Source organism: Lepidochelys olivacea (assembly GCF_965140295.1).
Source record: "Lepidochelys olivacea isolate rLepOli2 genome assembly, chromosome: 2".
In the NCBI taxonomy this organism is placed as follows: Eukaryota; Metazoa; Chordata; order Testudines; family Cheloniidae; genus Lepidochelys; species Lepidochelys olivacea.
Window position 1 is genome coordinate 221,831,743 of NC_140412.1, and position 16,615 is coordinate 221,848,357.

The following is a 16,615-nucleotide window of genomic DNA, read 5'->3' on the forward strand; positions in this document are numbered from 1 at the left end:
GTCATTAACATGCAGTAGTGGAAGCTGGGCTGATAGGACGCTCAAAGGGGCAATTTGTTTAGTAAGTGTTTCCCAAGACCGAAGAAATGATTTAAAAAAAAATCGTTTCCATTACTTAAAAAAAAAAATTCACTTTTATGTGGCACTAAGCAAAAGTCAGTGAAAGCGTTTTAAATGACCTAAGTGCAGTTTTAGAGGACTAAAGTTAACCCCCTCCTCCCCCGAAAGCCACAGCTCTCATTAATAAAAAGAAAAGGACTTGTGGCACCTTAGAGACTAACAAATTTATTTGAGCATAAGCTTTGGTGAGCTACAGCCCACTGAATGCATCCGCTGAAGTGAGCTGTAGCTCAGGAAAACTTATGCTCAAATAAATTTGTTAGTCTCTAAGGTGACACAAGTCCTCCTTTCCTTTTTGGGAATACAGACTAACAGGGCTGCTACTCTGAAAGCCCTCATTAATGTTGCTATCAGCAAGGGAGGCAGAGACGTGTCACTTCAGCTCTTACTGGTGTGTCCTAAGGGCCTTGCCCCTCCTCATCCCTGATTTCAGGAAGGTCCTGTTAAACTAGCCCGCAAACAGCTCTTCACAAGTTGTCAAGGCATTGATCACTGGGCCTGATTCTCCCCTTACCTGGAGTCACCCGCTGCAATGAATGGAGTTACACTGGTGACTGCGTGGAAGAGGAGGAAAATCCGCCCCATAATATGGAACCCGATTCTGCACTTCTTACATGCCCAGGGAAGCCACTGGCGAGCTTCGTGGGGCTCATTAAGAGAGCGCAGGATCGGGCCCGGAGTGGACTGGCGAGGAAACTTCTGCAACGGCCGAACCAAGTTTGCCAAACGCAAAAGCACGTTCGGGCAGATCCGCTGATCTCTGCCCCTCGAAGCGTCGGAGATAAGAGCCCAGGAGCAGAGGGGAGATCTGCGAAAACGTCACGTCTGACCGGATACAGGGAGGGGCCTTGCTGCGCGGTGCAGTTAGACTCTCCTTTAATTCACCGACGGAAACCTGAAGAAGAAGGCAGAGCCGACCCGGCCACCCGTCCTTGAAATCGCGGCTCTTCCATTGCCCAGCCAGTGCAGGGGACCAGGCTGCTTCCCCCAGCCTGCCCCCCAGGCTGAGCCCAGCTCCCGGGCCTCCCGTCAAACCGGCTCAGTTAGCCTGAGCCGGGAGTGCGCAGGCCGCCTAGCTCCCCGCTCCCGGTGGCGGCCCTTCCCTTTTCTGCCAGCCGCGGTGAAAGCAGCGCACCCGAAGACGGGCCAGCAGAACTCCCGGGCGGACCCGGGAGGGCGAGCGAGGAGCGGGCGTGAGCCCCAGGCCCCGCAGCAGCCGGCGCTGCACAGGGAGCCTGCTGAAGCCTGCTTTCAGGGGACTTGCCAAACAGCCACTTGCCCCTCCACGGGCGGGGAGCATTGCCCGCGCGCCCCTGCATTTCCCATCTCTCTCCCCTCCCCCCCCCGCCCCCCTACACGTGGTTTATTGACCGACCGACAGGCGACAAAGCCCCACTTTCCTGAGCGGCCCCCTCAGAACCGCCGCCTGCCCACTGCCCGGCCACCGCGGCCCCTCAGGGAGTGCGGCCGCCACCGGGGATTATGGATAGGCCTCGCCTAGGCCTTGCGACAGCCCCGCCGCCCCTGAACTCTCAGAGCCGCGGCAGTCCCTCGTGTGAACTCAGCTACTGGGCATGCGCGCTGAGGCCCAGCGAGAAACAGCCTTGCCCCGGGTTTGTCGAAAGAAAGTGACCGAGCATGCTCAGTAACCGATTTTTCGTATAATCTAGGACATTTCTCTCCTCCCCCCCACCCCCGCTCCCCGCCTTCAGTAATCCCCCCGTTGGGCTAATGGCCTGCAGCATCTCAGCTGACAAATAACATCTTGTTCTCTACAGAGAGAGGCGAGAAGGTAGACCATCATGTGAGACCGTCAGGCTCTTGTTGTTGGCCCCCTCATTTCAGTTATTGCCATTCACGAATTAAAGCACGTGTTTAAGGAGCTGTCTAAATGCCCCCACACTCTTCTCCAACCTAGCAGGCGTGAGCGCCGCGCTTTCTCTCCATTCCGCAAACTAGCTTTAAACCTTCCCCGGTTCAAGAAGCGGGCGCCCCAAGCTCAAGGCCACGGCTTGTTGTAGGGGATGAAATTTCCCCGATTACTGCAATGTTTCGGCATAAGGGAGTTGCCTGAGGCTTAATCTCCATGGCCATTGTCAAACGAAGATGCTCCTTTCACTTAACACCGTGAACGTTTTGAAAGCCCGTTCTGCAAACAGCTGTCGTGCATGGCAGTCACATCGGCCACTTAATTGGGAAAGACTCACTCGCTTTACTGCAGCTCCACTTGTGGTAACCCCAGCCTACGAAGTAGCAGCCCCGAACTGCCGCCATCTATTTATAATTCAGCACCAGGAACCAAGGACCCCATTATGGGGAGTTTTGCTTAAGGACGCAGAATCGGCCCCTAGATTTCTGACACGCGATATTACTGGTTTACTATAAAATCCCTATGCCACCTGAGCTCCAGCATTACAATTCCTTGAAGCTATACTTTCCGTAAAGGGTTGTTGGGTTTTTTTTGATCAGCTGGGGGCCATGCGCCTCTACATAAATGTAAGTGGTAATATGCAAAGTCTTTATATACCACTTACTTTATTTCAATAATCATTTATTTTGGATTTAAGCAACACGAACAAACCTGAAAGGTTAGTGTGGCTGTATTTTCATAACAAGGGACTTTTCCTACATTAAAAAAAAAAGTATTAACCAGTAGAAAGTAAGATATGGGGTTTTGATGCTCTGATGTGACATTAATAATTGTTGCATCATGTAACTTCCTACATCTTGGTTTTAATTTGCAGGGAACCAAACAGAGATATTTGCAATTTTTTAGATAAGCCCTCTATGTAATAAATGGGAACATTGTGCATGAATGCTGTTTCTTCCCCTTTTCTTTAGAAGACATTATTAGCTCTGACAGCATGCAGCTCAGGTTTGGAGGAGAGGATTTTGTAAAGGGATGACAGACAGGAAGGGCAGCAATCATGGGCTTCTTGGGCTAAAGCTTTTTTTCTTTTTTATCAGAATGTTCTGTTCGATGCCATTTATCCTTGATGATAGAAAATTGCTCTGTTGCCAGGACGCTGCTGCTGAAATAGAGGGCAGGAGCCACATTTCCATTTTGCAGCTTGAAAGCTATTCAAATGAATGTGTAGAAAGGGGGGGGGGGAAATCTAGAAATAAACAAATGAGAATAAATGGAGTTCCCCTTTTCTTTCTTTTCCTCCCTCTTTTTTGAGGGGATGGGGAAGCTTTTCATTTCTTACATCACATTTTTTGTTAATCAGTAGTTGGAATACCTGTGAAGTGTTGTAAATCAAGGGACATTTATTCTGGAGCTGCTAACGCTACTGAACATGTAAACATTTTAAAGAAACGTATGTATATGTGTGTGTATACACACCCACCCAACAGTTTTTATCTGTATGTCTATAGCTACACACGCAGAGAGAGAGAGAGAGAGAGAGAGAGAGAGAGAACTGCAAAAATGATCTTTCAACAGTCTTTCAATAAGTATGATTATCTACCAAGGCTTTTAAGTGTTGACTATTATGGAAACATATGCCATTCTAAGACTATTAAAACAGAAGTATTTAAATCGGAGTATTTACACTTCTTATCCACTTGCTTATTTTTGATCCTCTATTTTCACTTTATGTAATACACTAGTTATGTTTTAGATCTTTTCTGATTGCCAAACAGCTATGTACTAGTGCACATGACTAACGTTCAATATTTAGCCCAGCGAGGTTTGTTTACCTACATTAAAAGCTAGAAAAGGCAAAAATAAGTTGGGCCTCATATTTGTAAACCACTTTTATTAAAATGATAAATAATTCTGTTCTTCCTTGATGTTTATCCAACTTTCAGATCAGCTGAATAGTTTAAAAACAAATTCATGAAACCGGAGGAGAGGTTTTTTAAACAATTTGAATCTCTTGTTTCTTTTACAGGCTGCTGCTGTATCAGGCTAGAAACGTTGGCCATACCTTGACTGAAGCTGTAAAAGCTCCCAAAGCGCCCTTTTACCACGAAATAACTTTTAAAGAATTCTAACTGCACTGGTCTGTGCAAAGTCTGGTGCCAGTGAGTCATGGGGTTTTGCAGATTATGCAGCGTCCTCTTAAACACAGAATTTTAAGTGACCATAATGTATATGGTGACATACTAAATTTGATCCGCTGGGATTTTTTCACTATGTCATTTCAACCGAGTTTTGCCTCCTATTAATCTATAATTAGCATGTTGGCTTCAAGTATAATGTATTCCAAAGTGGCACCTTGTTAGATGTGGTTCCCGTCTGCATTGAAGAAAACCTGAAGAAGAAGAAGAAGAAGAAAGAACTATGAGTGAGAGACATTGATTTATTGGCCTTCACCAATAGCTTCTCCCTGCGTGTCCAATCCAGCCAAGCACAAGACTTCATTATTGATTTTTAAATCTCTCTTCAGCTGAAAGTATCACACTGCAGATAACAATGAAATATAATCACTGCTGCTATTAGATTATACTAAATACACAAATCCAAGGGCTCAAGAGTGTTCATTTTTCTAAATGATTAAGGTGATGTTTCTTGCAGACTTACCTGTTGGGGATATGCCTTTGTGCCTGAGCATACACATCAACTATCTGCCCAACAGGCAATTTTGGATATATTCATGTACAATATATACATTGTACATATATAATAATTACATATTAATTGTTTGCACTCTACGAAGCGTTTGTTATTGTGGTCCAAGACTTTTAGCGCATGCAAATGGGACATCCTAACAAAACAAACAAAAAAAAACCAAACCGCCATCTATATGGCTCAGCATACACCTAGCTGGCTCAAGCTTGCACTCTAATTTAATATGGTCTCTGGGGATATTTTAATGAAAAGTATATGCATATATACACACTTTCTCCTGGATTGGACACTCATGGAAAAGCTATTGGGGAAGGCCAATAAATCTCCTCCCTCCCTCCTTGTTCTTTTTCTTCAGATTTTCTTTAATTGCAGAGGAGAATCACAACTAACAAGTTGCCACTGTGGAATGACCTTTGTATCCCCAAAGTGCAGTACATGAACAGTGTATGCATTTCCCAGCCTATCTTAGACTATGGAGCATTAAATTGTGTTTACACATTGCGAGACTCTTTTCCTCTCATGGGCTGTGGTCGTTTCCCTACGCTGACAGGATACGTCCTGGCCAGTTTGGCCTTCCAATGAAAGAATGAGCGTAGATAGTTTGATTTGCTGTTGTGGGGGAATGGACGGTCTGCCCCGTGGGAAGCAAAATGCTTTCTTTGCAAATGTTGAACTGCGTCCATAAAGCTAAGGGGTCGCTGATCTTACAACTCTTGCTCAAGCGACTAGATCTTGCTCTCAAGAGGAATCACAAGGAAGTCAACGGGCTAGTCCCCTGATAAGGATTAGCAGGATGGAGCCCTGAATCTACACTTGCATAGAAGTTTCTCTCTGGAGACATTGAAGTTAACTGTCTCCCGGTCTGTATGCAATAGTTTAGAGACCAGGATTAATTGACTGTTCCCTAGACACACATTTTTGCAGTGTTATTACATTAGCCTTATCGTAAACACAGCCAGCGACCCATCGGGGCTGCTAAAGTCAGGAAAGTGACTGAAACACTTAGAGGAAAAGAAATCGCTTCAGTTTTCAGTATAAATGAGCTCTTTAGATACTTTTTTTGTGTGCAAAGAACCATCAGCCGGTACAATTGTACACAATTCCCTACCCATTTAAAGCGAGAGTTTAGCTACTTGACTCTGTGTGTGAGTGTAGGGGACCCAGTTCTGTGTATCGGAACCATCAACACTCGCCTGTATCATCTCCGATGCTGCGGGTCCGCTGCACCGGGGTGGCTCTCCGGTAGGTACTGGAGTTAAAATACTAAAGCTTTGGAGGAGGGACCGCTTTCCCGTCCCCGGTGGGGTGTGCAGTATGCACTAGTAACGGGGGCGGGTTTGATCACCGTCCCGCAATTTCTAGACAACGTGCGTGGCGTTGATTCTCGGGGTTGGCTTAAAAAAGCTGGAGTCGCACAAGCCCATTCGGGGTTCGCGGCGCCCCAGAATGTGACACCCAGAGCGAATGTAAAAGCGAAACACTGTGAATCTTTAACAGGATTTGGGGGGCGTGGGGAGTCAGATTTCCGCTAAAACGCTTTAGTGTGAAAACCCGCCGCGAGTTCCCTTGCCCTTGCGTCGCTGAACAGCGGCAGCAACAGCAGCTGTGTGTGTATGTGTCAGAAGAAAGTCATTATCGGAACGATCATGTTAATAATGTTTTCTCTCCCACACACAAACACACACACACTTAGTTCTGATGGAACCTGGAACCTACCGCCTGGCCCGAACTGCGCCAGCCCCACCTACTCTCAGCCCCCTGGGATATTTACACATGAAGGGCCAGATCCAAAGTCCATTGAGGTCATGGCAAGACTCCCACTGAGTTCAGTGAGGTTTGGATCAGCCCCATGTCAGGATGGTATTAGCATGATGCATAAGAAACGGAAAGGACTCTACATGGGCACGGATTTAAAAACTACTCGATGGGGAAATGCCTGTCAGCATTTACTGGTGTCCTTTAATTCAAAACTCGCCAAGTTCCATTTCCCCCAGCATCTCTAGGCTGCCTTCGTCCTTATTTGCCACCCCCTCGCCAGAGTTGGGTGATGTGCGATGCAAAGTGTAAAGAATTACATTAATCCCGCTTTGATCTCTAGTCTAAAGGATGATCACAGCAGAAATCAGGTCATCACAGAGACAGGCACCGCTGTGGAAATGAGCTTTTTGCAGGATATCTCCCTTGGCTTCAGGGCTTCCATTGCCAGGTGGCAAACCGCAGACGTGTCAATATAAAGGAACAAATTGCGATTTGCGGGTAGAGATTGAAGCTACTTCAATCCAAGCACTTGCTATTATCCAGTAGATTCACAGCCCGGTGTCTGTGCTTCCCACCCCTAGCCATCCGAAAGGTATTAACTTGTTGGACTTTAGAAAATATAAGATGATGCATGCAAGCTTAATGGCCTGGAAAGTAACAGCATCAATGGTTAAACCTCACTTTGGTTTTGGAGGAGGGGCTGGGGTGAGAGTCTAGGGTTGATTATGAACAGTTTACTTATTTGTAAAGGAGGACAGCCTTGGTGCTAACATCAATTAATTAAAATAAATTAACTAACTTTTTTTAAAGCTCCTTTTCCGCTAGGCTAGACAGGGTCATAGAGCACCGTGTGTGTGCAATAGCACCCAATCTGTTGAGAGAACTACCAAGACAAAGATGAGAAGACCTGGGTAAGTTTCAAAAGACCAGACTGAATTTTTGACTACGAAATATTGAAAGAAGAGGTGACAAAAGCCAGGAAAACTGCCTGCAAATAGAGTCTACAACAGGGACCGGCAACCTTTCAGAAGTGGTGTACCGAGTCTTCAAACAACAACAAAACATAGCCATTGCCATTGTCAAAACATTGTCAATACTGAATTTATCATATGAAAAAGGAAATGTGTTATAAACGAAGGAGAAACATTTATGCAGACATGCACTCGTTGTCTTGCACATTTCTTCCTTGGTATTTGATATCGTGCACACTACCATGCCCAGTCCACTCTATCTATCTATCTATCTATCTATCTATCTATCTATCTATCTATCTATCTATCTATCTATCTATCGGAGCGGGTAGTGTTGCCTATAATTAAGGTTGCCTGACACTTCCCATTGTAAAATCCTGTTTTCAGTTTTTTACAGTGACAAACTTTAACCATTCACGCTGAATATTTTCGTGTCCAGTGGAAAAAAATAGAATGTGATCATATCATTAAAGTCTATATCATAATCCATTCACACAAGGGAAATGAATTAAGGTTACACAGGCAACCTTAATTCTGGCTAGGGCTGTCAAGCAATTAAAAATTAATTGCAATTAATCATGATGTTAAAAAAATTAATAGTGATTAATCACACTGTTAAACAATAATAGAATACCATTTATTTAAATATTTTGGGATGTTTTCTACATTTTCAAATATATTGATTTCAATTACAATACAGAATACAGAATGTACAGTGCTCACTTTATATTTATTTTCGATTACAAATATTTTCACTGTAAAACACAAAAGAAATAGTATTTTTCAAATTCACCTCATACAACTAGTGTAGTGCAATCTCTTTTCTATGAAAGTTGAATTTACAAATGTAGAATTATGTACAAAAAACCTGCATTCAAAAAGAAAACAATGTAAAACTTTAGAGCCTACAAGTCCACTCAGTCCTACTTCTTGTTCTGCCAATCACTCAGACAAACAAGTTTACATTTGCAGGAGATAATTCTGCCCACTTCTTGTTCACAGTATCACCTGCAAGTGAGAACATGCCTTAATGTGGCACTATTGTAGCTGGTGTTGCAAGCTATTTACATGCTAGATGCATTAAAGATTTATATATCCATTCATGCTTCAACCACCATTCCAGAGGACATGTCCATGGTGATGATGGGTTCTGCTCAATAAGGATCCAAAGCAGTGTGGACCGATGCATATTCATTTTCATCATCTGAGGCCATGTCTACACTTACTGGGGATCGACGCTGTTGCAATCAATACAGCAGGGGTCAATTTAGTGGGTCGAGTGAAGACCCGATAAATTGACTGCAGAGCACTCTCTGGTCGACTCTGATGCTCCACAGGAATGAGAGGAGTAAGGTAAGTCAATGGGAAAGCATCTCCCATCGACACAGCATGGTGTAGACACCGCTGTAAATTGACCTAACCTACGTTGATTCCAGCTACGTTATTCATGCAGTTGGAGTAGCATAACTTAGGTCAACTTACGCGGGTAGTGTAGACAAGGCCTGAGTCAGATACCACCAACAAAAGATTGATTTTCTTCTTTGGTGGTTTGGGTTCTGTATTTTCCACATTGGAGTGTTGCTCTTTGAAGACTTCTGAAAGCATGCTCCACACCTTGTCCCTCTCAGATTTTGAAAGGCACTTCAGATTCTTAAACTGTGGGTCAAGTGTTGCAACTATCTTTAGAAATCTCATATTGTACCTTTTTTCTGTTTTGTCAAATCTGCAGTGAAAGTGTTCTTAAATTGAACAACATGGGCTGGGTCATCATCTGAGACTGCTATAATATGAAATATATGGCAGAATGTGGGTAAAACAGAGCAGGAGAAATACGATTCTCCCCCAAGCAGTTGAGTCACAAATTGAATTAAGACAGTATTTTTTTAATGAGTGTCATCAGCATGGAAGCATGTCCTCTGAAACAGTGGCCAAAGCATGAAGGGGTATACGAATGTTTAGCATATCTGGCACATAAATACCTTGTAATGCTGGTTATAAAAATGCCATGTGAATGCTTGTTCTCACTTTCAGGTGACATTGTAAATAAGACGCAGGCAGTATTATCTCCCATAAATGTAAGCAATTGGCTGAACAAGAAGTAGGACTGAGTGGACTTATAGGTGCTAAAGTTTTACATTGTTTTGTTTTTGAGTGCAGTTATGTAACAAAAAAATCTACTTTTGTAAATTGCATGTTCACATAAAGAGATTGCACTACTCTACTTGTATGAGGTGAATTGAAAAATACTATTTTTATTTATCATTTTTACAGTGCAAATATTTGTAATCAATAATAATAATAATAATATAAAGCGAGCACTGTACACTGTGTATTCTGTGTTGTAATTGAAATCAATATATTTGAAAATGTAGAAAAGCATCCAAAATATTTAATAAATTTCAATTGGTATTCTATTGTTTAACAGTGTGATTAAAACTATGATTAATTGTGATTCATTTTTTAAATCTCAATTAATTTTTTTGAGTTAATCTCATGAGTTAACTGCAATTAATCAACAGCCCTAATTCTGGAATTTCCTAACTTTTGGATGCTTGACTTTGCAACTTTAGCATTATTTTAATGTCATTTGTGTGTGTGTAATCTCTATATAAATTGAACCAAAATGAATATGTCTGGAACCTTGTCTGTAAATCCCTTTGAATCTGAGTTTGTTGATGCGTTGGATTTGAGTATCAAGAACAGATCTGTTCCTACAGTTTTGTGTCTGGGTCTGGCCTAAATCCTGTTTTGTGACTCTGGTTCAAATGTAGCCAAAGTCTTATGGCAATAGCTCATGAAATCTCATTGTTATGAATTTGAACACAGCTTGGAACCTGGCCTAAACTGGATCTACATGTGAATCAAAACATCACCTCCTCAGCTACCACTATTTAAGAGATCACATATCTGAGTGTTTAGGAGGTGAATATTTATCTATCTTTCCTTAGCTCTTCATTACTGATACCTCAAAATGCTTAGATTTTATTAACAGTAGCATTCCTTAGACTACTACATCCTGTAGCAGCAACCTTAACGGAGTTAAGTTTTTTTTAATAACTATGTAGGACTAATATAGAGTGTAAGAGGTCCACAGGGTCTCTATAACACAGATCCCATGAGCTCTGCAAGGCTCCTGGTTACCACCAGACTCCACTGCCCTGCAGATGTCATGAACTCCACAAAGTACAAGGGGATCCATTCACAAGGGGGTTGCCACTTTAGGTGCATAAGTCCAACATTTAGGCCACCGCTGGTATTCACAAAACCACCACTCATCTACCAACCACCAGAAGGCAAACTACTTATACACGCACTACAACCATTATAATTAGATACAATTATTAATAACTGTAATAATTACAACCTATTTTCTTCTTCTAATACAGTCTGCACATGTTTTTAAGGAGATTTAACCATGTGGAAAATCTGGAGTAGTCACAAACCATTTTTTAGCTAGAGGGATACAAAGAAATGTTACACACATGTTAACATTTCAAGGCAGAGCAATTTTGTAATGATCTGAAACTCAAAACACTGTTTGACAAAGTTTATCCAAACATTGCAAAAAATTGTACTTAAGCCTTCAGAGTAAACATACAAAAAAAAAAAAAGAACAACATACAAAATGTGAAATTCTACTAGATCAGTGATTCTCAAACTTTTCTATATCATGATCCCAAGTTACAACAGAAAATATTTCAGGACCCACTTCCCATTTAGCCAACCATATGGAAAGGCAGGATGGTCATGATCCCCTGAAACATGTTTGTGACTTTTAGGTTGAGATACCATGGCTTAGATGATGGTAGACCCACCAACTGGAATATCTAATCAGGAGAGACAAAAAGAGAAAGGTTTCAGAGTAACAGCTGTGTTAGTCTGTATTTGCAAAAAGAAAAGGAGTATTTGTGGCACCTTAGAGACTAACCAATTTATATGAGCATGCTCAAATAAATTGGTTAGTCTCTAAGGTGCCACAAGTACTCCTTTTCTTTTTTTAAAAAGAGAAAGAAAGATCTTATTCAGGATTTATTTATATAGCAGAGGTTGTAAGGATGAATAAGTGATAAGAAAGGAGCAGAAGGATGGACCAGTGGGTAGGGTGTTAATTTCGGATTTGGAAGACCTGGGTTTAACTCTCCATTCTGCCACAGCCTTCTTATGTGATGTTGTGTAGGTCACTTAGTCTCTCTGTACCAGCTCCCCATCTTTAAAATGTGACTAACAACATTCCCTTACCTTACAGGGCTGTTATGCAGGTAAGCACACTAAAGATTATGAAAAAACAATGAGGAGTCCTTGTGGCACCTTAGAGATTAACAGATGTATTTGGGCATAAGCTTTCATCAGCATCTGATGAAATGGGTTTTAGCCCACGAAAGCTTATGCCCAAATAAATTTGTTAGTCTCTAAGGTGCCACAAGGACTCCTTGTTGTTTTTGCTGATACAGACTAACACGGCTACCACTCTAAAGATTATGAGGTGCTCAGATAGGATATTTCCATCTAATTCTTTCAGCTTCTGTCTGTTAAATCCCCAGGAGGGATGGGGCACATGTGGCAGGAATCTGTCTATGTGAGCCTGGATTCAGAGAAAGGAAAAGCCAAGTCAGTGATTAATCATAATCATACCTAACAAGGCTTCTTTTTTATTGCTTTGTAGGCCTGATCCTACATGCAATTCTCAGATAAAATTGTCCATTGAAATCAAATAGTAATTTTGGCTGAGAATGACTAATGGGTTGGGCCAGATCCTCAGCTGGTGCGAATCAGCACCAGTCCATTGAAGTCAATGAAGTTGTGCTGAGGATCTGCCTCTAAATGCTTACACTGTCTGAAAAATATTTTTCAGATCAGCATATTTAGAACAATTTCCCGCATGTAAGAGACAAACCATTATACTGCTGAACTGCCCAATGGAAGCAGTTTTAACTACTATATAGGGGTTTGCTGAAAAAGGGAAAATAATCAGCTATTCTCCTCTCCCTCTATAAGGGCTGGTCTAATGCCCATTAAAGTCATTGGGAGTCTTTCCATTGACTTTGGTTCATGGAGTTAAGCATGGGAAGAGGAGAACAGAGCCCTTTGGCTTTTAATTAAGGTTACCCAACTTGTGAAAAGTAGTTTTTCTCCAAAGTTAGATCTCTTTGCTCCACTATTTCATTTTTACATGTCCCACCCTAGTTCCTGCCTCCTTGCCAGACCAGTACACTTCGCACCAAAATTTCAGCCATTCAATGTAAGGAAACATATTGAATTTAACATGCTTCTCTTGGGAAAAATGCTTTTGCCCTCCATAACTGATGTCTGTTACATATGAAATATGTTCACAAAAAGAAAAGGAGTACTTGTGGCACCTTAGAGACTAACCAATTTATTTGAGCATGAGCTTTCGTGAGCTACAGCTCACTTCATCGGATGCATACCGTGGAAACTGCAGCAGACTTTATATACACACAGAGAATATGAAACAATACCACCTCCCACCCCACTGTCCTGCTGGTAATAGCTTATCTAAAGTGATCATCAGGTTGGGCCATTTCCAGCACAAATCCAGGTTTTCTCACCCTCCACCCCCCCACACAAATTCACTCTCCTGCTGGTGATAGCCCATCCAAAGTGACAACTCTTTACACAATGTGCATGATAATCAAGTTGGGCCATTTCCTGCACAAATCCAGGTTCTCTCACCCCCTCACCCCCCTCCCAAAAACCACACACACAAACTCACTACCCTGCTGGTAATAGCTCATCCAAAGTGACCATTCTCCCTACAATGTGCATGATAATCAAGGTGGGCCATTTCCAGCACAAATCCAGGTTTTCTCACACACCCCCACCCCCATACACACACAAATTCACTCTCCTGCTGGTAATAGCTCATCCAAACTGACCACTCTCCAAGTTTAAATATGTTGTCCAACATAGTCACATCATAGTGGATATGATACTTTTCTAGTCCTTGTTTCATTCTAAAAGGCAGAATAGTTAAATTGTCTTGTTTCTGAGGTTATGAAATGTATCTGATTGGCTGTCCGCTTGGAGAAACAGAGGCCTTGTCTACACCACAGAGTTTTGTCAACAAAAGTCAGCTTTCATTGACAAAATGGTGGAAGCGTACAGACTACAGTGCTCCTTCCAATGATAAAAATCTCCTGCTTTGCTGACAAAATAAAACCACCTTGACGAGAGGCATAGAGTTTTTTGCGGCAAAGTTTCAGTGTAGACACTGCGCTTGGTTATGTCACTGTAAATGGCCTCCAGGAGGTCTCCTGCAATGCTCATCCTGACTGCTCTGGTCAGCAGTTCGAACTCCATTGCTCAGTACCTAGGTATACAGGTATCCACCCCTCCCCATTTAAAGGCCTGGGAATTTTTGAAATTCTACTTCCTGTTTGCTTGGCATGGAGAGCTCACATTGCATCTTCCCATCTGACCATGGTGGCTCCATGCAGCAAACGCTGTCCCACTTGGAGCACACATGAGTTGTTGGATCTGTTGGCACTGTGGGGAGAGGAGACTGTGCAGTCCCAGATCCTCTCCAACCGTAGGATCTTCGATACCTATGGGCAGATTTCTCATGGCATGTTGGATAAGGGATACAAATGGAACATGTTTTGCTGTGCAAAGACAAAGGTGCTGAGGCAGACATACCAGAAAGCAAGGGAATCAAACCATCACTCTGGTGCTGTGCTGAAGACCTGCTGCTTCTATAAGGAGCTAGATGCCCTCGTTGGTGGCGACCTCACCTCCATCACCAAGAGACCCATGGATACTTTGGTGGGGCTGGACACAGCAGACAGCAGAATTAACCCCAAGGACAAAGTCATGGATGAGGAGTTTGAGTAGGAGGACAATGTGGAGTACGCAGGGTCATCCCCCTCCCCGGGGCCAAACTCACCCTGTTCACCCAGATTGTCAAGGGACAATGAGAAACTGATTTGTATTTAAAAAGAAATGCATTTTACTATAATGATTTGATGTTGTGCACGAACTAAAAATCATGCTTCTTTTTATTGATTCTCGTTCTTCTACAGATGTGGCCTTCAGGAGAACCTCCTACACAACAGCAGAGTGCCTCCACCAGATAAGGAAGCAACCAAGGAAGAGTAAGGAGGACATGAGTCAAGAGATGCTCCAATCCTCAGAGGCCAAAAAACAAGAATGCAGGGCATGGAGAGAGACTTTAAAAGAAAATTATAAAATATACAGGCAGGACAGAAAGGAGAGTCAAGAGTGAATTTTAGTGGTTCAGGAGCAGATTATAAAAGTGATGGAAGAGCAAATGGAGATGTTGAAGTGCCTAATCATGCTGCATGCGACATTCATGATGCTTCCCCGCCACCACAGCCGATACAGAACTGCTTTCCATGCCCCCCTGAAACTCCTCCCATATATTCCTTGCAACTTCCTGGCCTGTCTAGGTACCCCATTTATTCCATCCCTTCTGACAGCTTCAAAATGATAGCTGGACATACACACAGCTATAAGAGCCTACATTGATGTTCATTGTTATCTCCCTTCCCACCAAGCCTTTTGTGTGTGTTGTTAATTAGTATTTAATAAAAACAAACTCTCTGAAAGATAACCAATCTTTATTTGTGTCCTACACATGGTGGTTGCTGCTGGAATTAATACACAGCAGCAATCTGATCATTTGCTGAGTACAAATCATGGTCAGGAATCATCAACATTTTCCTGCAAGTTAACAAAGCATGGCAGAGTGCTGTATAGAAAGACACCTTACTGGAACTCATTGTCCAAATGGTGCCTCAAAGCCTTCCTGATTCGAATAGCCCCCCATTATGCCCCTCTAATAGCCCTGGTATCTGGCTGCTCAATATCAGCTGCCAGGTGATCAGCGTCCACATTTTACCTCCGGGAAAACGTTTCACCTTTAGCATCACAACTATTATGTAGTGCACAGCAGGCTGCTATGACCATGGGAATATTTTCCTCATTTAGGTCTAACCTGCCATAAAGGCAGCGCCAGTGCACTTTTAATCTGTCAAAGGTGCATTCCACAGTCATTCTGTACTTGCGCAGCCTATTGTTGAAGTACTCCTTGCTGTTGTCCAGGTTTCCTGTGTAAGGCTTCATCAGCCATGGCTTGGTCTCCCAGAATCACTATGATCATTTCAACATCCCCCACTGGAATCTTCTGGTCTGAAAAGAAAGTCCCTGCTTGCAGCTTTTTGTACAGGCCAGTGTTCCTGAAGATGCATGCATCATGCACCTTCCCTGATCACCCTGTGTTGATATCAATGAAATGCCCATGGTGAACCACAAGTGCCTGCATACTATAGAGAAGTACCACTTTCTATTAATATACTCCCATGCAAGATGGTCTGAGCTAAAATTGAGATATGTGTGCTATCTATTGCCCCGCCACAGTTAGGGAATCACATTGCCACAAAGCCATCCACTATTTCCCACACATTGCCCAGAATCACTGTCCTTTGTAGCAGGAAGCAATTAATGGCCCTGCACACTTGCATTAATGCAGTACCAACTTCCCAACTCCAAACTGATTTGCGACCGACCAGTAGAATTGTAGACTTGCCAGCTTCCACACAGTGATTGCCGCACACTTGTTCACTGAGAGGGCAGCTCTTGTTTTGGTGTCCTTGTGCCACAGGGCTGGAGTGAGCTCCACCCACAGTTCCAGGAAGGTGGCTTTCCACATCAGAAAATTCTGCAGCCACTGCTCATCATCCCAGACTTACATAATGATGCAATCCCACCACTCTGTGCTTGTTTCCTGAGCCCAAAAGCAATGGTGCACCATGTTTAGCTGCTCTGTGAATGCCAAAAGTAATCTGTGTTGTTTCTTTCCCTGGCACACAGCAGGTCAGACAATTCTTAGTCCTGTACAGATTGGGAGCTTATGATATACTGCATGGCCATCCGCGATGTGTTCATAACAGTGACCACAACATTAGAGAGCAGTGAGAAGCAGAATTTCATTTTGTGACATTTCACGTCTTTTGAGTACACAGAACGACAAGCAGCACTTGTTCATAGGAACAAGCTGATTCAGCTCTGCTCACCGGATTCCTTTCCAAGTGACACGTTTATTGAGTCCTGGTTTGGGGTGTCCTTCTCAAAGCCTGTTATATCTCAGGTGGTGCACCCTTTTGTGGGGTCTTGTTAAACACACAGGATCAGACAAGAGCTGTATTAAGTGTGG

General features: G+C 43.0%; 1 long non-coding RNA gene across 1 annotated transcript in view; it reads left to right on the forward strand.

Moving 5' to 3' along the window:
- The window catches only part of LOC311516041, a 31,193-nt gene extending 16,180 nt beyond the window's left edge, over positions 1-15,013 (forward strand). The window contains exon 2 of the long non-coding RNA XR_014710297.1: positions 14,463-15,013. This is a non-coding gene — a long non-coding RNA (uncharacterized lncRNA). The remainder of the gene's footprint in view (positions 1-14,462) is intronic.
- Positions 15,014-16,615: the final 1,602 nt, after the last annotated feature.